The sequence below is a fragment of the Anabrus simplex genome, chromosome X (genome assembly GCF_040414725.1).
Source record: "Anabrus simplex isolate iqAnaSimp1 chromosome X, ASM4041472v1, whole genome shotgun sequence".
NCBI classification, from domain to species: domain Eukaryota; kingdom Metazoa; phylum Arthropoda; class Insecta; order Orthoptera; family Tettigoniidae; genus Anabrus; species Anabrus simplex.
Genome location: NC_090279.1, coordinates 123,364,706 through 123,389,131, shown reverse-complemented (window position 1 = coordinate 123,389,131; position 24,426 = coordinate 123,364,706). Strand labels below are relative to the sequence as shown.

General features: G+C 38.4%; 1 protein-coding gene across 1 annotated transcript in view; it reads right to left on the bottom strand.

Moving 5' to 3' along the window:
* The window catches only part of LOC137503067 (putative golgin subfamily A member 6-like protein 3), a 39,475-nt gene extending 37,945 nt beyond the window's left edge, over nt 1-1,530 (bottom strand). The window contains exon 1 of the mRNA XM_068230497.1: nt 1,436-1,530. The gene's annotated coding sequence lies outside the window, so the exon portion shown is untranslated. The remainder of the gene's footprint in view (nt 1-1,435) is intronic.
* Between the last annotated feature and the right edge of the window lie 22,896 nt (nt 1,531-24,426).

Sequence of the window (24,426 nt, the reverse complement as noted above, 5' to 3'; positions counted from 1 at the left end):
TGACATTGGGGTTCCGACCCACTATCTCCCAGATGCACGCTCACAGCTGCGCGCTCCTAACTGCACGGCCGACTCGCCCAGTGCACTTTTCACTAGACCTTCCATATTTTTGTAATGCATTGTAGTAAACAAATAATAACAATAAATGCAGTACATTCAAACAGACAAAATGTAGACATATTTTATACAAAACCATTGATAGGCTATATAAGAGTGCATGTCCCATGTCTTGAAGATGTGGCATTTAGTGACACTGGCTCAGATTTGAGAGGACAATTTGATCATGTCCAACCGTAAGATGCCATATGGATTGGAAATATTAATGTGATGCCCTCTCACACACACACACACACACACACACACACACACACACACACACAGAGGGAGGGAGAGGGAGACCGTGTACAGAATGTGCTAAAATACCATGGGCATATACAATCAGCTCATGTTAATAAGAACAGTAAACATGTTATGAATAGTCCACCAGCGATTACGCTATGCAGTTTGAAAGTAGCTCTGAGATTTGCATTCAGGAGATCCTGGGTTCAGACTCCACTGTCGGCAGCCCTGCATTCATTCTTCCAGTTTTTCCCATTTCTACACCAGGCAAATGCCAGGGTAGTAATTTAATAAAGGCCATGACCACAGCTTCCTTCCCCCTCCTAGCACTTTCATATCTGATCATTGCCGAAAGAATTATCTGTGTTGGTGTGATGTAAACCCAATAAAAAACAAGGATAATCAAACATAAAATCAGTGAACATAGAATGCATATGGCATACATTACAATTATTGCAAAAATCAGGTATTGAAATAATACACAAAACAAATAAGTTGAAGCAATTAATGAACTTAGCACACAATATGCGTAATCAACTTCTATTATTTCACTTGGCAACTGTTTTTTAAAGATCAGATTCAGTGGTCAGTAAATCAAGAAATAGAAGGCAATACCAAATATCACACCTCGAACAAGATCACACACTTCAGGAACATATTTTCAGGATGGATGTCCGTTTCCCTGTGACAGGTTGTGGTAGTGATTGAAATGGCCGGGTTAGGTTGAGGATGCATTGGGTATAATGCCAATGCATTCTCCCACATTTTCTTTTAAAACTGATGGCATACTATGATGCAGAGTCATTTTCATATATTGTGGGTACCGGTACAAATTGAAGTCGTTGAGTTTGAATGGGCTCCCAAATTTAGATTGGGGTTTTTGAAATTATTAACGGTAAAGTTAAAACAGCCTTTGATCACAAATGTCATACGAAGTGAATTTATTCAGTGTCATTCACCGAGAAATATATGTTTATATACGTTAATCTGTGTTCAATCTTTTATTTATTATTAGTCTGAGAGGGGATATTTTGAAATGTTATAAGTTTACAGAATAACACAAAGAAAGGTATCAGAAGCACGCTACCGGTGTTACCTGAACAGAACCCTCGTTGGCATGGAACAATGTTCCACAGAGCTGAGGCTGCTATCTCGACAAAACATTAGTTGTGAAGGAACGTTATTCCACAGAAAACAAGATCTGCTGTGGCCGTTACCTCCGCACAATAATTGTTACTGTGGAACAGTCTTCCAAGTTCATGGGAAACAGGCAGGTAATTCACAGCACAATAATACCACAAATAGCGCACTACAGTCATTGCCTTGCTCTTGAAGTGTGCATTCAGAAGGTGAGCTCCCTGGATACACAAGTGAATGATGGTATGTAATAAGGTAGATCAAAATATAGAATGCCATGCATAACACATGGTCTGATTGAATACGAGGAAAGAGAATGAATCATGACATGCTTTCTCCTGTGTGAAACCATATTACGACATGAATAAAAACTGATTCAATGAAGAACTTGCTAAGTCATATGGAACTAAATTAACATCAGTAAAAATCAAGTAATGTAGGATGGCAAAAAGACTAGTGAGATACTTAAGGGTTTAGGAAGTGCTGCTACCTGTGACGAAAATAACAGGGTTAATTCAGTACCTACAATGTTACCAGGCTGGAACAGTTGTCTAAACTAGTACGTTAAATATCACCCCATCTCTACCAGTGAGCATCTCCCCTGTAACAGGTTAGGGACCTCCGGAGGAATGTATAGTCCTAGCCGTCTCAGAACCACTTATTAAGCCACTCAGCCGTTGCTCATGGTTCGCCAAGTAGGACATAACTAACCCTACCTTTCACATAGAACTACTACTAATAATAATAACAACCGAGCAAGTGGGTGACCGGTTTGTGTCACGTAGCAGTGAGCTTGAATTCGGCAGATAGTGAGTTCAAGTCCACTGTCGACAGCCTAGTATATCGTTTTCTTTTGTTTCCCATATTCACACCAGACAAACGCCGGGATGTACCGAGAGTCGGTGCGACGTAGAAGTAATAATAATTAAAAATCATCATCATCATCACGTCACACCCTCCTTTGCGTTCATACTTTACTGACGTACTAAATGCACACTTGCCTTCTTCATGTCAACAGACCCGCAGCTGGAATGACGCCAAGCCATAGCAAACACCACTAGCATCAAGAAATGACGTAATGGCAATCAGGGCTGCCAATATCCACGAACAAAACTATCGATATCTAGTATTAAAATTATCGCGTGTTCTTTACTATTGACTATCAATATAGTAGTGGTAGGCAAAACTCTCGTTCCAGACAAATAGCAACCGAGTAAGAGAGCATTGGTGGTTAATCTGAAGATTTGTGTTCGTATGGATATTAGTGATTCTTGGTGACTAAGTTATATGTAAGAACGACCTGTGTGTGTGTTAATTGTCACAGGTGAATAAGAAATATAATTTATTTTACGTGAACTAAGTGCGAAACAGTGTTTGAGACCGGAATTTCTGTTTGAGGTCATGCCCAACAACAAACAAAAGAGTCGCGGAAGCACGGAGATGGCAAGCTTCGAGCAGCAACAGCCACAGCAGCGCAGTGCAGCGGATGCGATTGTGGGGACTCCACCTAACGTAAACAGTCGCTCAGAGGATCTGTCGGCCGCAATGAATAAAATACTTCGTAAGTCAACATTTTTAGATTCAATTATGGATCGATTAGTTGACACAGTTATTGACAGGCTGAAGGAGAGTATTGCTTTCAATACTAAAGTAACTGAAGACCTAAAATTGGAAATCAATAAACGGGATGAAAGGATCAAGGAACTTCAGCAGTTCACAGGATGAAGGCCGATTCCCATGATGAAGTGGAAAATGATAACCAATACTTAAGGAGAAACAATATTGAAATCGATGGCGCACCAGAACTTCCCAATGAAGACATTTATAGTGTCGTGACAAATATTGGTAAAGCTATTGGATTTGAATTTAATAAGTATGATGTAGACATTGCTCATAGAATTTCCTCGGCAAACAAGACACTACCCAGACCCATCATTGTCAAATTTATGAACAGATGGAAAAAAAAAAACAGGAATTTCTGGCAGCAAAGAAGAATGTCCGGCAGATACCATCTGTAGCAATGGGCTTCAATGCTTCAGATCGCATGATTTAAGTTTACATCAATGATCATCTTACACCCAGAGCCAAAGGTCTTCTTAAGAGAGCCAAGGATTTAAGAATGAAAGGTTATAAGTATGTGTGGACACGGGAAGGTAACCAGAAGGAAACCAGAGAATTACAGACCAATCAGCTTGACCAGTAACTTATAGTTTGTAAAATACTGGGGAGTTTAATAGCAAAGTACATCAGAGGGATATGTGATGATAAAAATTGTTTCATGAGGAGCCAGTACCGGTATGGATTTAGAAAGTAATTTTCTTGTGAGGCACAACTGGTGGGATTTCAGCAGGATATATCAGATCAGTTGGATTCAGGAGGCCAGTTAGTTTGCATAGCCATAGAACTTTCCAAAGCCTTTCATAGAGTGAAACATGGAATATTATTAAAGAAATTGGAGGGAATAGGATTGGACATAAGGGTTATACATTGGGTAGAAGCATTTCTAAATTCAAGGGTTCAGAAATTCAAAATAGAAAATAATATATCACAGAAAGAGAAAGTTTGGAAAGGAATTGCACAGGGTAGTATAATCGGTCCGTTACTTTTCTTAATATACGCAAATGATTTAGGGAACAATGTAACATCAGAAATAAGATTGTGTGCAGATGACATAATTGTTTATAGGGAAATAAATAACATTGAGGATTGTTCAGAATTACAAAGGGACCTTGAGAGTATCTAACAATGGGTTGAAGAAAATAATATGAAGGTTAATGGAGGCAAATCAACTGTTACAATATTTACAAACAGGAGTTTTAAAACTGAATTTGAATTTACTTTGGACGAGGTAGTTATCCCAAAAGATAGCAAGAGCAAATACTTAGGTGTGAGACTTGAAAGTAATTTGCACTGGAACGGTCATGTTGATGACATTGTTGGGAAAGCGTACAGATCGTTACATGTCATAATGAGGCTACTTAAAGGATGCAACAAAGAATTGAAAGAAAAAAGTTACTTAAACGTGGTTCGTCCAATATTGGAATATGCAAACAGTGTTTGGGATCCTCACCAAGAATACCTAATAAAAGAAATAGATAGTGTGCAGAGGAAAGCAGCAAGATTTGTAACAGGGAATTTCAGGAGAAAAAGTAGTGTACCGGTATCACAAATGTTAGAGGAATTAGGGTGGGAAACTTTAAGTAAGAGAAGGGAGAAAACTAGACTTATAGGATTAAAAGGAACCTATACAGGAGAAGAAGCATGGGGAGAAATCTGTGAGAGGTTTCAGTTGGAAAATAATTATATCGGCAGAGCTGACCACAAGTATAAAATTAGAAGCAATTTTTGCAGCAGCGATTGGGGTAAATTTTCATTCATTGGGAATGGCGTGAAAGAGTGGAACACTTCACCAGGGGTAGTGTTTGATCCGTTTCCAAAATTTGTACAAATATTCAAGAAGAGAATAAACAGCAACAGAGAAAATAAATTAATTCCATCCCGTGGTCTATGGAGTTTGGACAGCCGAAGTAGGGGACTGCCTGTAGGGGTAAAATACAGTGTTGACTTCGAGGGTCCTGGGACCGCTACGGTAGCTGTGAAGGCCCTTCATGAACTCTGAAAAGTGGTGGCAAAAGGGGCTCTGGTTAAGACGCAGCAGGTCGTTATGCTACTTAGGTTCGAAAAGTGGGTAAAAAAATAAATAAGTAAAAAAATGCAATGTAAATTTTAAACTTATACCAGTTGTATAGTATTATTTGAAGTAATTCAACATACTGTATATGAGTTGACTATGTAAGTACATGAGATATTATAAGTAGAATTTTGTAAACAATATAAATTTATTAAGGATGAGCTGTGTGTTTAATAGAAAAATTGTTAGCGTTAATTGTATAATATTGTATTCTAGGAAACTTTTCTTCTTCTCTTGTTAATTTAAAATTTAGTGCTTGACAATAATGTATTTTAGTGTACCATTTGCCACCGAGGTGGACACTTCATTTGCAAATAAAGAGATTTTGATTTGATTTGAAGATTTTTGTTAGGAAGGAGGATAACTCGAATGTGATAAGCATACGAAATATCGAAGATGTTCTTAATCTTGAATCAGCTTGAATTATGATATGGAAATTGTAGAGGCTCAGTTAACAAACTTAAGACAACTTAAAACCAGAGAATGCCATCTGAGAATTTTTATGCTAACTCGCAAAGTATCCGTAATAAATGGCTAAACTTAACCAGTTTAAGTGTAGATGTACAGATGCCAGAAATCATGATTATAGTAGAAACATGGTTATTTCCACAAGATGAGAAATATTATAATCTGAAAAGTTATGAAGGTTATTTTTATTCAAGAACAAAAGATAGAGGGGGAGGGATTGCTAAATACATTAAAGAATCCTATAAAGCTAAAATATTAGTTTCGATTTACACTCCTGGCGCTCCGTACAACTTTTTATTGGTTAAAGTGAGCGGTCTAGAGAGGGATCTGGACGTAATACCTGGATTTTGTGATCACCAAGCCATAATTACAACTTTGAGCTACAGAAAACCCTCCCCAAAACTCCACTCCAGAACAATATATAATTTTTCCCGCACCAACTGGAACGATCTTTCCTCTCTTCTATCAAAAAGTCTTCCTATTCCCCTCGCGTCCTTCACCGGCGATATAAATATCAACGAGATCTGGGAAAACTGGAAAAAAGTATTTTTTGAATGTGTCGATCAAGTTGTGCCGAAAGTTTCTATCTCTAATAAGCGAAAAACGCCATGGATCAATAAAGAGATAACATCAGGTATTCGAAAGAGAAATTGTTTATACAGGAAATGGAAGGAAAACCCAAGTGACAGTAGGTGGGAGAAGTACAGACTGGCTAGGAACAAACTCAAATCATTAATCCGTGATGCCTACAGTTCATATAACCACAGCCTTAGTTCTAATAGTAAAGAGCTATGGGCTTTCATTAGAAACAAAAGTGGCAAAAGTGCTCCATCCGTCTTCAAGTACAACGGACTATCAGTTTCCTCTCCCCAAGAAATAGCAGACACATTCAATAGTAAATTTAAAAATAACTTCTCCACTGCTGACAAGAATGAAGACATGTTCACTCCAAGGTCAACCCCTCCCTTTCTGCCCCTAACTAGCTTGTACTTCACTGCTAACGAGGTCGCAACAAGTCTTCGGAGAACTAGACCTCATGCTGCGAACGGCCCAGACAACGTGCCGGCCAGAATTCTCCATCGCTGTGCAGAAGCATTAGCACCTTCTCTCTGTGCAATATTTAACATTTCAATGAACAGTGGGACTGTTCCAGAAGAATGGAAGAAAGCAAATGTCGTTCCCGTATTCAAAGATGGTGACAGGGAAAATGTAGACAACTATCGCCCAGTCTCTATTACATCTGGCTTATGTAAATGCATGGAACGCCTAATTGTTAAACATGTGCTGGATTTTCTGAATGAGAGAAACCTGTTGAATAACAACCAACATGGATTCCTCCCTGGAAAATCCTGTACTACACTTTTAACAACAGTAATTGATGAGTGGCAACATTCCCTGGACCAGTCTAATATATCCCAAGTGGACTGCGTAACTCTTGACTGGAGTAAGGCCTTTGATCAGGTACCTCATCAACGACTGTTGTTAAAACTTAACAAGTATGGCATTCAAGGCAACCTGCAGGCATGGTTTAGATCATTCCTGGTAGGTCGGACGCAGAGCGTTGTGTTCAGTGGGGCCAGGTCAAAACAAACCTCAGTCACCTCGGGTGTGATTCAAGGTAGTGTGATAGGGCCGCTGCTGTACACAATATTTACGCTGGATCTGCCAGGTTGTGTATCGTCTCCTATGGCACAGTACGCTGATGACACCATCATTTACAGAGCCATTCGCAATGAGAACGACGTAAATAAGTTACAGTCAGATCTCGATAACGTGGTTCTGTGGTGCAAAATAAATAGAATGTGTATAAATGTACAGAAATGTAAATATATCCGCTTTACTAGAGCAAGATCACAGTTACAACACGAAATTTCTCTGTGTGGTAAAAACCTGATGCCTTGTACCTCAATAAAATTGCTTGGCATTCACATCTGCAGCAATTTAAAATGGAATAAACATGTTGAGGAAATAAGGTGTAAAGCATACAGAGTCCTGGGATTCATCCGCAGATCTCTACTGGGAGCCAGGAAGAAAGCCGTTCAGACAGCCTATCTGTCATTAGTACGGCCAATACTGTTGTACGGGCTTCCTTCCTGGCACCCTACTACAGTGGAGAACATGACGAAACTAGAGAGAGTTCAACGCCGAGCAGAACGACTAATTACTCAACACGGTCATTTAAATCCAGCCAGGTCACTGCCCTCCATAACATCCCTCTGTAAACAAATAGATATTACTTTCCTGAGAAAATCCCTCGCAGGTAACATTCATATAAACCCTTTCAACCGCTTACAGCTGAACTATCGTTCCGCTCAAAGAGGTCGAGGTGTGTCCCTTTTCCCTCCATTTGCAAGAACAGCATCATATCAAAGTGGCTTCTTTAGTCGTTCTGCTCGGTTGTGGAATGAACTCCCACCGCAGATAAAAGAACTACCTGCAGAAAATTTCTGTAAAGACGTAAAACGGATGTATATATAACGAAACCCTCTGTACAAAACATAATTTATCTACTGTGAGAATGTTCAGTATGAGTGGGAGGATGGATGAAAGTTATGGGGTCCCGAGTGATTGAGACGGTAAATGTGTATGAGTGAGCCGGCCTAGCTAAAATATATGTGGGGTTTCTAGAGAGAGAGAGAGAGAGAGACTCTGTGTGTGTGTGTGTGTGTGTGTGTGTGTGTGTGTGTGTGTGTGTGTGTGTGTGTGTGTGTGTGTGTGTGTGTGTGTGTGTCGTCATGACTTGAATGTTGAACAGGTCTTGTGAGTATTATTGTATGTAAATATGCCTATGTAAATATTTTAACTGTATATAAGAACATCATGTAGAATGTAATTGTATATTTGTATATTATAATTTTAAGTGGTGATGGAGGCACTTTTGTGTATATGGGGCTATGCCCTTTCTCCATTCACCATCCCTAAATTGTAACTACAATTAGTGGAAAATAAATAATAATAATAATAATAATTTTGGGATGTTATAATCATTCATTCATTCATATCCTAAAGGCAAGTCCTTGTCGTTGCAACCACATTTGTCTCTCAACTGCTGAGCGTTTCAGACCAACATATGTTTTCAAATTCAGCCTGTCCATCACGGAATCCAGATACTTCTTCCTCGGCTTTCCTCTTCCCTTCTTACCCAGAACTTATCCTTCCAGCAGAGTCGTGAGGAATGTGTTATATCGAAGTGTGTGGCCAAGGAATTTATTTTTTCTCTTTTCTACAGTGTTTATCAATTCCCTTGTTTCGTTTATTTCCTTAAGGACCCTATTGTTTGACTTTTTCTCTGCCCAACTAATTTTCAGCATCCTCCTCGATATCCACATTTCCATTGCTTCCAGGCGTGTTATATCCTGTTTTGCTAAGACCCATGTTTCGCAACCATACAACAAAACACTCCACACAAACATTTTGGCAAATTCTTTCCTAACTTTAATATTAATGTTCCTGCTTGTCAGAAGCTGTTTCTTGTTACTGAAGGCTTGTTTAGCTAGAGCAATCCTCCTCCTGATTTCTGTGGTGCACCTGTTGTCCTGAGTGATAATGCTTCCCAAGTAGCAAAATTGACTTACTTGTTGTACATTTTCATCGCCTACCTTAATGTTTATTGGTATTTCCTCAGTTGATTTCTTGACAACTAATACTTTTGTTTTCGAGGTGTTCAGTTTCAACTTTGATTCTTGTAGTGTTGATGTTAAAACTCGTAGCATTTTATTTATTTCCCTCTCTGAATCTGCAATTAATGCAATGTCATCGGCAAACCTTATACAGTGGATTTGTTGTCCGTTAACTTTCATTCCTTTGGTTCTCTGCTTCAGTTTTGATATGGCCTCCTCAATGAACATGTTGAACAAAAATGGAGATAGCGCACAACCTTGTCTCACTCCCCTTCTAATGGATGCTGTCTTAATATTACCATTGATTTCTATTGTTGTGCTTTGATTTTTGTACAGGAGTAAAATGAGTCTTCTGTCCCTCCAGTCCAGTCCTATATTCTCCATGTTCCTAAAGAGTTGTTTCCAGTTTACTTTGTCAAAGACTTTCTCTATATCCACAAACGCAATGTATGTTTTCCTGTTAACACTTAGTCTTCTTTCTAGAATAGTTCTTAATGCTAGAAGAGCTTCTCTTGTTCCCTTCCCTGTTGTAAAACCAAACTGATCCTGCGATGTATATTGTTCAATTGTCTTTTTAATCCTGTTCTTAATTACATTAAGCAGTATTTTGGATGCGTGTGATAGCAGTGTTAGTGTTCTATAGTTGGAACAGTCAGTAGCATTTCCTATCTTTGGTAAGGTAACTGTCCTACTTTTAGTAAATCCTCCAGGAATGTCACCATTGTAATAGCATTTCGCAATGATGTTATACAGTTGTTGTTTCATTCTTTCTCCTATTCCCTTCAGAAGTTCTGCTGGTATGTCGTCCGGTCCGGTTGCTTTCTTGTCCTTTAATTGTTTTAGTGCTAGGTCAAATTTTTCCCATGTGATTATTGGGCCTATATTGTCTTCTTCCACCATTTGTTCAGGTTCAAGATAGTCTGAAATTGCCAATATTTCTTCATCCCAGTACAGGTCTTCAAGATATTCCTTCCAGCGTTCTGCGATATCTTTACTATCGATAAGTAGTTGCCCATTCTCATCCTTTATAACTGAACTTCTTGTTTTGGGTTTATATTGGAGTGATTTGATCATGCCATATGCTCTATCTGTTCTTCCTCTTATTATATCATTCTCTATAGTCTGCGTAATTTCCTTCATCCATGCTTCTTTTGCCTCCCTACATTTTGTCACAATGAGATTCTTTGTTTTTCTGTACTGATCTTGGCTTAATGCTGTGTTTATCATCATATACTGGTTTCGTCTCTGAATGAGGTCTAAAATCTCTTCAGTAATCCATGGTTTTCTTGGCTCTAGTCTTCTATTACCTAAAGTTCTATGTGCTATCTCAGAGATTCCTTGTTTCATCCTTTCCCAGTCCATCTCACAATTATTATAGTCCATGAGTGCATTTGTATCCTCCACATATTTCTGTTTAATTTGTTTGTTTTGCAATCTGTTTAAATCCCATCTGACTTTCTTCCTTCTGATTATCTTTATAAGTCTGAAATTGCATTTTGCATCACAAGTGTGTTATCACTGTCCACTTCAGCGCCAGGATAGCTGTGGCATGATTTGATTTGATTTCTATACCTAGCTTTAACTAATATGAAATCAATTTGGTATCTTTGCATGTCTCCGGGACTTTTCCAGGTATATCGTCTTCTCAAAGGCACTTCAAACATGGTGTTAGTTAATACCATATCATACTGTTCGCAAAAATCTAGTAGCCTTTCACCTCGCCTGTTTCTCTTTCCCAGTCCAAATTTCTCTATTCCAATCCTGTCTGGTTTTGAGCCAACCACAGCATTGAAATTTCCCATAATCACCAGATTTTTGAAATTTTCTAAAGAGTCTCTTAATGTACTTGAGGATATATGGAATAAATACGGTAATTATATGTGTTTTACTGTAGATGATTTCAATATTGATAAACTACCTAATAAAAGAACTAGATGGTGTGCAGAGGAAAGCAGCAAGGTTTGTAACAGGGGATTTCAGGAGAAAGAGTAGTGTATCAGAAATGTTAAAGGAACTTGGGTGGGAAACTTTAAGTAAGAGAAGGGAGAAAAGTAGACTTATAGGATTATATAGAGCCTATACAGGAGAGGAAGCATGGGGAGATATCCGTGAGAGGCTTCGGTTGGAAAATAATTATATTGGTAGAACTGACCACAAGTACAAAATTAGAAGGAATTTTAGCAGAAGCGATTGGGGTAAATTTTCTTTCATTGGGAAGGGCGTGAAGGAGTGGAACAGTTTACCAGGGGTAGTGTTTGATCCTTTTCCAAAATCTGTACAGATATTCAAGAAGAGAATAAACAACAGAGATAATAAATTAAATGTTAGAGGGCATTCGACCAGTGCAGGATATTGTAAATAATAAATGTGTGTGATTAAATTAATTCCATCCCCTGGTCTAAGGTGTTTGGACAGCCCAAGTAGGGGACTGCCTGTAGGGGTGAAGTACAGTGGGGACTTCGAGGGCCCTGGGACCGCTACGGTAGCTGTGAAGGCCCTTCAGGAACTCTGAAAAGTGGTGGCAAAAGGGGCTCTGGTTAAGACGCAGCAGGTCGTTATGCTACTTAGGTTCCAAAATGGGTAAAATATAAATATGTAAATAAATTCAATGTTAATTTTAATCTTATACCAGTTGTATAGTATTATTAGAAGTAATTTCACGTACCTTACTGTATATGAGTTGACTATGTTTGTAAGATATTATAAGTAGAATTTTGTAAACAATATAAATTTATTAAGGATGATGTGTGTGCTTAATAGAAAAAATTATTAGGGTAAATTGTATAATATTGTATTCTAGGAAAAGTTTCTTCGTCTCCTGTTAATTTAAAATTTAGTGCTTGACAATAATGTATTTTAGTGTACCATTTGCCACCGAGGTAGACACCTCATTTGCAAATAAAGAGATTTTGATTTGATTTGAACTTCAGCAGAGTCTACTAAATTCTGCACTGAAGAGGTTGTGGCGGCCTCTAGTATCAATATATGTGTATAAACTCATATATGTGTTATAAACTCCTTGAACTTTGTTACGGTTTCGAAGACTTTTATATATTGATGTTCTGTGCTTCTAATATTATCTTTATTCTCTCTGATTATTATTCATGTTTTCACTTTCGTCTCCACGATAGTTGGAGTGTTAATTAAACACATTAATATACCGTCCCTGTTCTATTATTCAAACCGGGCGAGTTGGCCGTGCGCGTAGAGGCGCGCGGCTGTGAGCTTGCATCCGGGAGATAGTAGGTTCGAATCCCACTATCGGCAGCCCTGAAAATGGTTTTCCGTGGTTTCCCATTTTCACGCCAGGCAAATGCTGGGGCTGTACCTTAATTAAGGCCACAGCCTCTTCCTTCCAACTCCTAGGCCTTTCCTATCCCATCGTCGCCATAAGACCTATCTGTGCCGGTGCGACGTAAAGCCCCTAGCAAAAAAATTCTATTATTCAAGAACATAATCATCATCAATAACTACATTGGTGACCCCGACGTGATATTAAAATACGGCGCGGAACACATTTTGTGGTTAGTCAAGTGTGAAAATGACCGATGCCAGCAACGAAACAAATCCACCGCCAACAACAGTATGGAACGAAGCGGGTATTGCTCGCATTTCAGTGAAGATTCCACCCATCTGGAAGAAAAACATAAAGGTTTGGTTTCTTCAAGTTGAAACACACTTTACTATGTTGGGTATCACTAACGAAACCACGAAATTTAATCATGTTGTTGCGTCATTAGAAGCGGATATTGTAGGATTAATTTCCGACTTTTTATCTCGACCACTATCTACCACTCCGTTCACAGAGCTTAAAGCACGACTAATTCAGGAATTTGAAGAGTCAGAGAATAGGAAAGTGACGAAATTATTAAAAGAATTAGAATTAGGTGATAAGAAGCCAACTCAACTCTTGCGTGAGATGCGAACTTTAGCCGGTACGCAAGTCAAGGACGATTTCTTGAAAACCATATTTATGCAGCGGCTTCCTGTTACCGCACGTTCTATATTAGCTACGAGTAAAGATAATCTGGACACCAGAGCCACTATGGCTGACAAAATTGTTGAAATTTCACAACAGAGATTAAATGTTTGTGCTCAAACCGCGCAGGCACCATCCACCATTGCATTCGAAAAAATAAATGATGTCAGTAACGATCGTATCTCAAGACCAGAAATGCAGATCGCTGAATTAACACTGAAAATCAATGAAATGAAAACGTTGTCACATTCTTCAAGAAGTAGCTCACGATCATCTCGTTCCTCACCAAGAAGGTCACGAGACAGGTCCCAATCAGCCCACTCTTTTAATCCTAATGGAGCACTATGTTGGTATCACTTTAAATATCGCAGCAGGGCAAAGAAATGTCAAAGCCCATGCTCATATCAACCACCTTCCGCTCAAAATTCTAACATGCAGTCAAACTAAAACGCTCCACACTAGCGGCGGCAGGTGATCGGAGTCATTTTTCACGCCGCCTATTTCTCACAGACAGAAGTAGCGGAAGTCATTTCCTGGTCGATACCGGAGCTGATATTTCTGTGATTCCGCCTTCGGATAATGATCGCCCAAAAAAGACAGATCGTAAACTTTATGCAGCAAACGGCACTGGTATTAACATTTACGGAGAGCGTCTACTAGTACTCAGTTTGGGCTTACGGCGCAATTTCACATGGAAATTCGTAATTGCAGATGTGCAATCACCGATTATTGGAGCCGACTTCATTCACCCACGGCTGATGACGAGCAAGTTCGTTTTCGTTCGACACGATGCGGTCAGAACACCTCTTAAATCACCATATGACGGGCCATATCCAGTCCTGTCTCGCAGTGACAAACACTTCGAGGTGGAGATGCCAACAGGGAAACAAACTATTAGCATTGACAGAATGAAACCTGCCTTCCTTCTGGCAGATCAATCATCGGACAACAAGGAAGACATATCTGGAGAAACTACTCTGGACATTTCGTCGAGTTCCATTCCAAAAACTGTCAACCTTCAGAAGAAGACAGGCAGCACTCAATCCAATACACCCGCACCACGGATCACCAGATCAGGTCGAAGGGTCACCTTCCCTCGAAAATGCATGGACGCTGTCACTGCGGAGGGAGTGTGTGGCGGCCTCTAGTATCATTATATGTGTATAAACTCATATATGTGTTATAAACTCCTTGAACTTTGTTAGGGTTTCGAAGACTTTTATATATTGACGTTCTGTGCTTCTAATATTATCTTTATTCTCTCTGATTATTATTCATGTTTTCACTTTCGTCTCCACGATAGTTGGAGTGTTAATTAAACACATTAATACACCGTCCCTGTTCTATTATTCAAGTACATAATCATCATAAATAATTACAAGGTTATGTGAATGCTATAACCAAAACCCATGTAACAGCAGTTTTCCCACCAGGATTACTAACAGTACAGCTAGTCTGTTAGATCATGTTTATGTCAATAAGCTTTGTAGGTGCAAACTGTATAATATAATTAATGATTAAAGTGATCATAATTTATTAGTCTGCGATATAAATTTGTTACCGAAAGTGAGAACAGAAAATTCATACTTGAAATCAAAAACATGTAATGTGAAGAACATGAATGCTTATATGTCTGCCAATCCTATGATCATCAGTGAAGGTGATAGTTGTGATGTGATAGTAAATAAACTTAACAATTATCTGCAGGAAGCCAATAGTAGCAGTAGGCCTATAAATCAGAATGATAAAGCAAGGTAGGCAATATTGCCCATGGAAAAATGGAACTTTTTCCAGCCTCATTGACCAAAAGAATAAACTTTACCCTAAAATAAAAAGACAACAACTAAGAGTAAAAATGGGCTGTGATTATGCATCACAGCAATTGATAAATTACTATAAACTGTTATGTAATCAGGTAACTAAACTTAAAAGACAGTTGGAAAAGCATTTTTCATAAATAGATTAAGTAATGCCAAAGACATTCCTTGGAAAATCGTCAATGAAATCTTTTAACTTTTAACAAAAACAGGAATTTACAACTCAAAGTTCAGGATAATATTGTGACTTGTCCAGTAGAAATATCAAAATTATTTAATGACCATGTTATGAATATAGGAAAAGTTAGCTACCAATACTCCTACCCACAAATCTATATATATAAAAGCAAGTCGGGCTGGAGCGATGTATATATAAATATTTAAAAATGAAAAAAGACGTGAATTAATGAGGCACTTCCAGAAATCTCAGAAATTTGAAACTTGGTGCGAGGGAAACTGATGACCCCAGGATCCCTAGAAAAATCGGAAAATCTCAAAATTCCCTGAAGGGGGCACGCTGGGGGGGCTCAAATTTTGGGCTCAGCGTAAGAACACAGTCGTATAGTATATCCAAAACGATAACCTATAGGTTTCGTGGGCTTAAACATTTTCGGGAATTTCCTCATTTTTATCCTCTATCTCCCCAAATCAAGTTGGCGGCACAACCTGCCAGACGAGGTAGACAATTGAAATTTGGTGAAATTATAGCTTTTGGTCCCTAACCGACGGGAAAATTCCAAGATGTTCAAATTTTTCACTTTTTACCCCCAAAGATATTGAAATATGGAGGCAATTTTAATGACTGTGCAGACATTCCTTTTGAGCTTTTTTTTGGCTAAACGGTAAGTCGTATCACAAAACGGATGGCACAATGTCCCTTCAATTCGGAGTGATCTACAACTTTGGTCCTGTGACATTTTGTCGTATCTCTCTCCCTTATACGTTAAATTTGGCCGTATTTCTGGATTGTTCGAAAATTTTGTGATTTTTACAAGTATATTTCATTGTTTGACACACTTATAAGAATGATAGGATCATCACGTTGTGTGCACACATTGGCACGATTAAGGGACATATGTGTACCAAATTTCATGATTCTAGCTTATACATAAGTAGGCAAAAAGTAATGTAAAATGTTAAAAATGCACCCAAATTTCACCCTATTCAAAATTTGATCTCAATTTACCCCCTTAATATGGGAGATACGAGGATATGGTTTAGCAACAAGCATTTAGAGCGATAAATGAAGCGTCTGATGGCGCAAACCGTTTCTTAATATCATAAACCGTTTACGAGATATGAATCTCGAAGTGGAAGTCTGCACTTTTCAACGTGCACATGCTTATCCGTCATCTATCTATATATATAAAAGCAAGTCGGGCTGGAGCGATGTATATATAAATATTTAAAAATGAAAAAAGACGTGAATTAATGAGGCACTTCCAGAAATCTCAGAAATTTGAAACTTGGTACGAGGGAAACTGAAGACCCCAGGATCCCTAGAAAAATCGGAAAATCTCAAAATTCCCTGAAGGGGGCACGTTGGGGGGGCTCAAATTTTGGGCTCAGCGTAAGAACACAGTCGTATAGTATATCCAAAACGATAACCTATAGGTTTCGTGGGCTTAAACATTTTCGGGAATTTCCTCATTTGTATCCCCTATCTCCCCAAATCAAGATGGCGGCACAACCTGCCAGACGAGATAGACAATTGAAATTGGTGAAATTATAGCTTTTGGCCCCTAACCGACGGGAAAATTCCAAGATGTTCAAATTTTTCACTTTTTACCCCCAAAGATATCGAAATATGGAGGCAATTTTAATGACTGTGCAGACATTCCTTTTGAGCTTTTTTTTGGCTAAACGGTAAGTCGTATCACAAAACGGATGGCACAATGTCCCTTCAATTCGGAGTGATCTACAACTTTGGTCCTGTGACATTTTGTCGTATCTCTCTCCCTTATACGTTAAATTTGGCCGTATTTCTGGATTGTTCGTAAATTTGGTGATGTTTACAAGTATATTTCCTTATTTGACACACTTATAAGAATGATAGGATCATCACGTTGTGTGCGCACATTGGCACGATTAAGGGACATATGTGTACCAAATTTCATGATTCTAGCTTATATATAAGTAGGCAAAAAGTAATGTAAAATGTTAAAAATGCACCCAAATTTCACCCTATTCAAAATTTGATCTCAATTTACCCCCTTAATATGGGAGATACGAGGATATGGTTTAGCAACAAGCATTTAGAGCGATAAATGAAGCGTCTGATGGCGCAAACCGTTTCTTAATATCATAAACCGTTTACGAGATATGAATCTCGAAGTGGAAGTCTGCACTTTTCAACGTGCACATGCTTATCCGTCATCTATCTATATATATAAAAGCAAGTCGGGCTGGAGCGATGTATATATAAATATTTAAAAATGAAAAAAGACGTGAATTAATGAGGCACTTCCAGAAATCTCAGAAATTTGAAACTTGGTACGAGGGAAACTGATGACCCCAGGATCCCTAGAAAAATCGGAAAATCTCAAAATTCCCTGAAGGGGGCACGTTGGGGGGGCTCAAATTTTGGGCTCAGCGTAAGAACACAGTCGTATAGTATATCCAAAACGATAACCTATAGGTTTCGTGGGCTTAAACATTTTCGGGAATTTCCTCATTTGTATCCCCTATCCCCCCAAATCAAGATGGCGGCACAACCTGCCAGACGAGATAGACAATTGAAATTGGTGAAATTATAGCTTTTGGCCCCTAACCGACGGGAAAATTCCAAGATGTTCAAATTTTTCACTTTTTACCCCCAAAGATATCGAAATATGGAGGCAATTTTAATGACTGTGCAGACATTCCTTTTGAGCTTTTTTTTGGCTAAACGGTAAGTCGTATCACAAAACGGATGGCACAATGTCCCTTCAATTCGGAGTGATCTACAACTTTGGTCCTGTGACATTTTGTCGTATCTCTCTCCCTTATACGTTAAATTTGGCCGTATTTCTGGATTGTTCGTAAATTTGGTGATGTTTACAAGTATATTTCATTGTTTGACACACTTATAAGAATGATAGTATCATCACGTTGTGTGCGCAGATTGGCACGATTAAGGGACATATATGTACCAAATTTCATGATTCTAGCTTATACATAAGTAGGCAAAAAGTAATGTAAAATGTTAAAAATGCACCCAAATTTCACCCTATTCAAAATTTGATCTCAATTTACCCCCTTAATATGGGAGATACGAGGATATGGTTTAGCAACAAGCATTTAGAGCGATAAATGAGGCGTCTGATGGCGCAAACCGTTTCTTAATATCATAAACCGTTTACGAGATATGAATCTCGAAGTGGAAGTCTGCACTTTTCAACGTGCACATGCTTATCCGTCATCTATCTATATATATAAAAGCAAGTCGGGCTGGAGCGATGTATATATAAATATTTAAAAATGAAAAAAGACGTGAATTAATGAGGCACTTCCAGAAATCTCAGAAATTTGAAACTTGGTACGAGGGAAACTGATGACCCCAGGATCCCTAGAAAAATCGGAAATTCTCAAAATTCCCTGAAGGGGGCACGCTGGGGGGGCTCAAATTTTGGGCTCAGCATAAGAACACAGTCGTATAGTATATCCAAAACGATAACCTATAGGTTTCGTGGCTTAAAAATTTTCGGGAATTTCCTCATTTTTATCCCCCATCCCCCCAAATCAAGATGGCGGCACAACCTGCGAGACGAGGTAGGCAATTGAAATTTGGTGAAATTATAGCTTTTGGTCCCTAACGACGGGAAAATTCCAAGATGTTCAAATTTTTCACCTTTTACCCCCAAAGATATCGAAATATTGAGGCAATTTTAATGACTGTGCAGACATTCCTTTTGAGCTATTTTTTGGCTAAACGGTAAGTCGTATCACAAAACGGATGGCACAATGTCCCTTCAATTCGGAGTGATCTACAACTTTGGTCCTGTGACATTTTGTCGTATCTCTCTCCCTTATACGTCAAATTTGGCCCTATTTCTGGATTGTTCGTAAATTTGGTGATTTTTACAAGTATATTTTATTGTTTGACACACTTATAAGAATGATAGGATCATCACGTTGTGTGCACACATTGGCACAATTAAGGGACATATGTGTACCAAATTTCATGATTATAGCTTATACATAAGTAGGCAAAATGTAATGTAAAATGTAAAAAATGCACCCAAATTTCACCCTATTCAAATCTTAAACTCAATATACCCCCTTAATATAGGAGATACGAGGAAATGGTTTAGAAACAAACACGTAGAGCGATAAATGAGGCGTCTGATGGCGCAAACCGTTTCTTTATATAATAAACCGTTTAGGAGATATGAATCTCGAAGTGGAAGTCTGCACTTTTCAACGTGCTCATGCTTATCCGTCATCTATATAAATAAAATCGTAACGACCGTGTGTCTGTACATTGATTATTTTGGCGAAATTTCCGTACAGTTATCCGTTTCAGGTGTAATAATGACCATCTGCATCATTTTTAGCTTTGGTGTCTGTTTGTCTGTTTGTTTGTCTGTTTGTCTGTTTGTCTGTCCTTCTATAACTTGAAAACTACTGGATATATTTCCACCAAACTTCATATTTAGAATCCACCTGTCCTTGGGTAGGTTTTAGCGCAAAAAATAAAATCGAAACGACTGTGTGTCTGTACATTGATTATTTTGGCGAAATTTCCGTACAGTTATCCGTTTCAGGTGTAATAATGACCATCTGCATCATTTTTAGCTTTGGTGTCTGTTTGTTTGTTTGTTTGTCTGTTAGTCTCTTTGTCTGTTTGTCTGTTTGTCTGTCCTTCTATAACTTGAAAACTACTAAATATATATTTCCACCAAACTTCACATTTAGAATCCACCTCTCCTTGGGTAGAATTTAGCGCAAATATCGTTTCTAAATCCCTGAACTGAGTGGGGTTTTTACGAAACCGAAACCGTGATTTTGCACTCCCTCAAAGTATACACAACCGAACTTAATGGAAATCTACCTGCCTTAATGGAAATTAATTGCTAAACCTTTTCTTCTCATGTGCATCATTTCAATCACTTACAGGAAAGATAGTATGATCAAACTCTACACGAACATTGGCCCACCCAGTACCCATATGTAAGCCAAATGCTATGTCACATAATTATCCGAAAAGTAATGCAATGTAAGATAATCTTACACAGATTTCAACCTATTCAACGTTTCTGATTCAATCTGACCCATGAATAGATTAGATGCGAGAAAATATCATAGGACCAGCCATTTAGATCGCTAAATACTGCGCCTTACGGTACAATCCTTTGTCGATATGACGTACCGTTTAGCAGCAGTTAATCTGTAAATGAAGGTCTGCAATATTGTAAACATTCATATACTTTCGTATGTCCATCTGTATATATTCATTGATGTCGATTTGTAGCGATCGAGAAAGGATGTGTCTGCTATGGTAATCAGTACTCCCTACACCGACTTTGACTGCTGGCAGTAGGAATGGGGTCCTTCTCCAACTCCTGTGTAACTGGCATTAGTAAGGAGGGCCTACCATTTTAATGAATAATTCACTTTTCGATTTGTCTTGCAGAAGGCAAGGGATCATGCAGTTTTGTTCGAAAGTCCCCTACTCTATTGTGTTTGGCTCTAGGCCAGGGTGCCCGCCATTATAAACAAATGTTCCAATCTAAAATTTGACTAGCATTAGGCATAGTGGCCTGCTATTTTCATGGAAACTCACTAATTCTGTGTGACTGGCAGTAAGCTGGCTAGCAGCAGTAAAAAGGGACTGTCATTATAATGATAACTGCACAACTCAATTTTGACTGGTGGTAGGGAAGTTGCCTGGTATTATAATAAAATCTCCTCAACTGTAACCTGTCTGAAAGTAGGAAATGGGTCTGCCATTGTAACTAAAACTCCCTAAATCGATTGTGACCGCGCAGTAGGCATTGGGGCCTGCAATTATAATGTAAACTTGCCAACTCGATTGTGAATGGCAGTAGGCAAGTGAGCCTGGCGTTATCATCACAACTCCGCAACCCTCACTTTACATTGGAAACAACGTATGTGGACCTCCCCATGCTATTTCTCGGATAAGGCTAAGATACATGCAATTTTAAAACAATCTCATTTGCTGCACGCACAGTATTTACGTCGATATCCGTATACAATGTAGAATACCGTAGCGAAGCACGGGTACATTTGCTAGTCACCTAATATTGAAAATGGGCCAAGTAATTTATTGTTTTTGAAACCTACTAATGACCTGGAAGTTTCGGAAATAATAAGAAAATTTTAAAAATAGCAGCAGTAGTGATGTGTACGGTATTATTAATAACCTATTTAAGACTCTAGCTGTGCATTTAATTCCGTGCATTACGAAGTTAATCAACAAATCGTTAAGTGAAGGTATTGTTCCACGTGAGTTAAAAATTGCCAAGGTCATACCTGTGTATAAAGGGTCTGATAAATTTGATCTCAATAACTACAGACCTATATCAGTCCTTCCCATTGTATCAAAAATCCTAGAGATAGTGGTGAAGGATAGGCTATTAAAATACCTACAATGTAATGACTATTTTTATCCATATCAGTATGGATTTTTGCCTAACTCTAGTACCTACAATGCTGTGGAAGACATTATTATTAAGTTACAGGAGTACTTAGCCTCATGTATGGTAGCATCAGGCCTCTTTATAGATCTTCAGAAAGCATTTGACACAGTTGACCATAACATTTTGCTACTGAAGTTCGAAGCAGCAGGGGTTAGAGGTTTAGCACTTAACTGGTTTACAGATTATCTCAGAGACAGGGTACAGTTCGTTAGTTGTATGGGAGCAGAAAGCACGTTGCAGACTATAACAACTGGTGTGCCTCAAAGTTCTGCTCTAGGAAAAACATTATTTCTTGTATTTGTCAACGATATTGGTAACTTGCCGCTGTTCGACAAATTGTCATTATTTGCTGATGACACAAATATTTTCTACACAGGGAATTGTATATATAATATTGAAGAAAAGATGCAACATGACATATCTTTAATTCAGACCTGGCTTACTACCAACCGACTAAGAATTAATCATAATAAAACTAACTATATCATATTTCACCAACCATTATGTACATTTCCTCTGGCCATCAACTTAACTTTCTATGATCAAGTGATACCTCGAGTTCAATTAACCAAATTTCTAGGATTTAGCATAGATGAGTCGCTAACGTGGGAGAATCACATCACAATGCTGTGTGCTAGAATAACTCCTGCTATTGGTGTACGCAGGCGAATAAAATACAAAGTTTCTCGTGGACTGTTGAAGAGTATTTATCATGCCCTAATTAAAATGATTCGTATCTGGGCATGTTGCAGTAAAGAACAATTTGAAAAGATCAGTATCTTACAGAAAAAAATACTCTTCAACTTACTCACCCTAACACCAACCATACAGGTCTACCAGTATTGTAATGTGCTGGTCTTCGTAAAAAAGACAAAGACACCTCCATACAGGCCATGAAGGCCCTTGGAGGAGTGCAAGGTAAAGGCTTCCACCATTGTTAACCGTGGCACGTGATGGGGTAGAGTGGTTAGCTCTACGCCCGGCCGCCTTAGTACCCAGGAATTAACCTGGTACTCATTTTTGGTGTAGACTGAGTGAACCTCAGGGCCATATGCACCTCCGGAAGTGGAAATCTCGTTTCTTAAATTTTAAGACTTCCTGATGTGGATTCGAACCCACGTCCTTCCGGGCGAACCTCGGCCAGGCAGCCCCTCTTCGTAAAAAACTTCAGCTATTATGTTGTATAAATTGAAAATGGACAAACTCATTCGAACACACTTTGCAACTTGAATTCTGATATACGGTACATTCATACAGTACAAGAGGATCTACTAAAATTCACTGTAAATCATCAAATTCTACTAAGTATGGCACTAATTCTTTATGGCATTTCTCTGTAAAGTTTTTTAATAGCCTTCCTGAGCATATTCGAGAAGCCGCTAAATTACCCGGCATTAAAACCAAGCTTCTTAATTTTCTAAAAGTAAAAATGCTATGCCTATAGAGTACTGATTTAGTATACTATATCACTGCTGTTCATATTTGGTTTCTATCACTAGGATACCTTAATATTATTAATATTATTCATTGTACAGTATATTATATTTTTGACCTAGAAGCTGATGTTCTCAAATCTCATCATTGTTGCGAAATGTAATTAAATGTACTGCTCCATTATGAGCCTTGGCTCTGGTGCCTCTTTTGAAATAAATAAAAAAGACACTCATTAGGTCGAAGTCCTCACAAACAAAAAGAATACAACACACAAGGCTTTCACAAAAAATACGGTTCTAGGCCAGCCTCCCCTCGCAGCGGGCGGGGATATGAACCTCAAACCACTCATTAAAGGAAGAACAAAATTCGTCCCTTTAAATACACATCATATTACCGCAGCATATCCCTATAATCACGAGGTCAATTCCTCATTCATAAATCTCTACATGTGCAATACCAATATCTGACACCGTGAGTCCTGACTTCGAATTATCCTGCCTTTGCAAACCTCATCTCCGCACATAATTTCAAAAACAGCTGATCCGGTGGTAGTTAATGTGACACGATCCCCTGACCATCAAGGCACCGTTTCCTAATATTAATATTCTTCTTCGTCTTAATATTATTATCGTTATTATTATTATTATTATTATTATTATTATTATTATTATTAATGATGCTTTCAAATGGGTCTACACTTCCTCTGACCTGCCTACTTGATTCATCTTTCACACACGCATCAATAAAGCAACATACTGCAATTAAATCAACACAGGTATCAATAAAGCAACACACTGTAATTAAATCAACACACGTGTTAATAAAGCAACAAACGCACAGATTAAAATGACACAAATAAAGTGAAACGGTCTCTAGCTAAGTAAATCGTTGGAGGGCTTGGCTTCAGTTGTATTTGCACCTCTTCTCAAAATAACTTGTCCTCCCATAATATCACTTCGCATGCATAACTAACTACGCCGGTCCAATATCAGCTTATCCTACATTATTAAACCTAGATTCTATCAAACTACAGATCTTATAAAACAATAATGTAACCTATACTCCCCAAATAATACGAAAAATAAAATTCCTTCTCCCATAGATCATTTTCACCATATATACAATTAAAGCCACTCAGACTTACTACAAAGGAACGCCTATGTGCTCTGCTTTGGCACATTTATGTTTAAATACAATTGAATACCTAACATTAATAGCTATAGTTTTTCATAAAATAATTCCCGTATCTAAAAATAATGCATAAGGAGATATGGATACTGAGCCTCAATTTCCTCGGGAC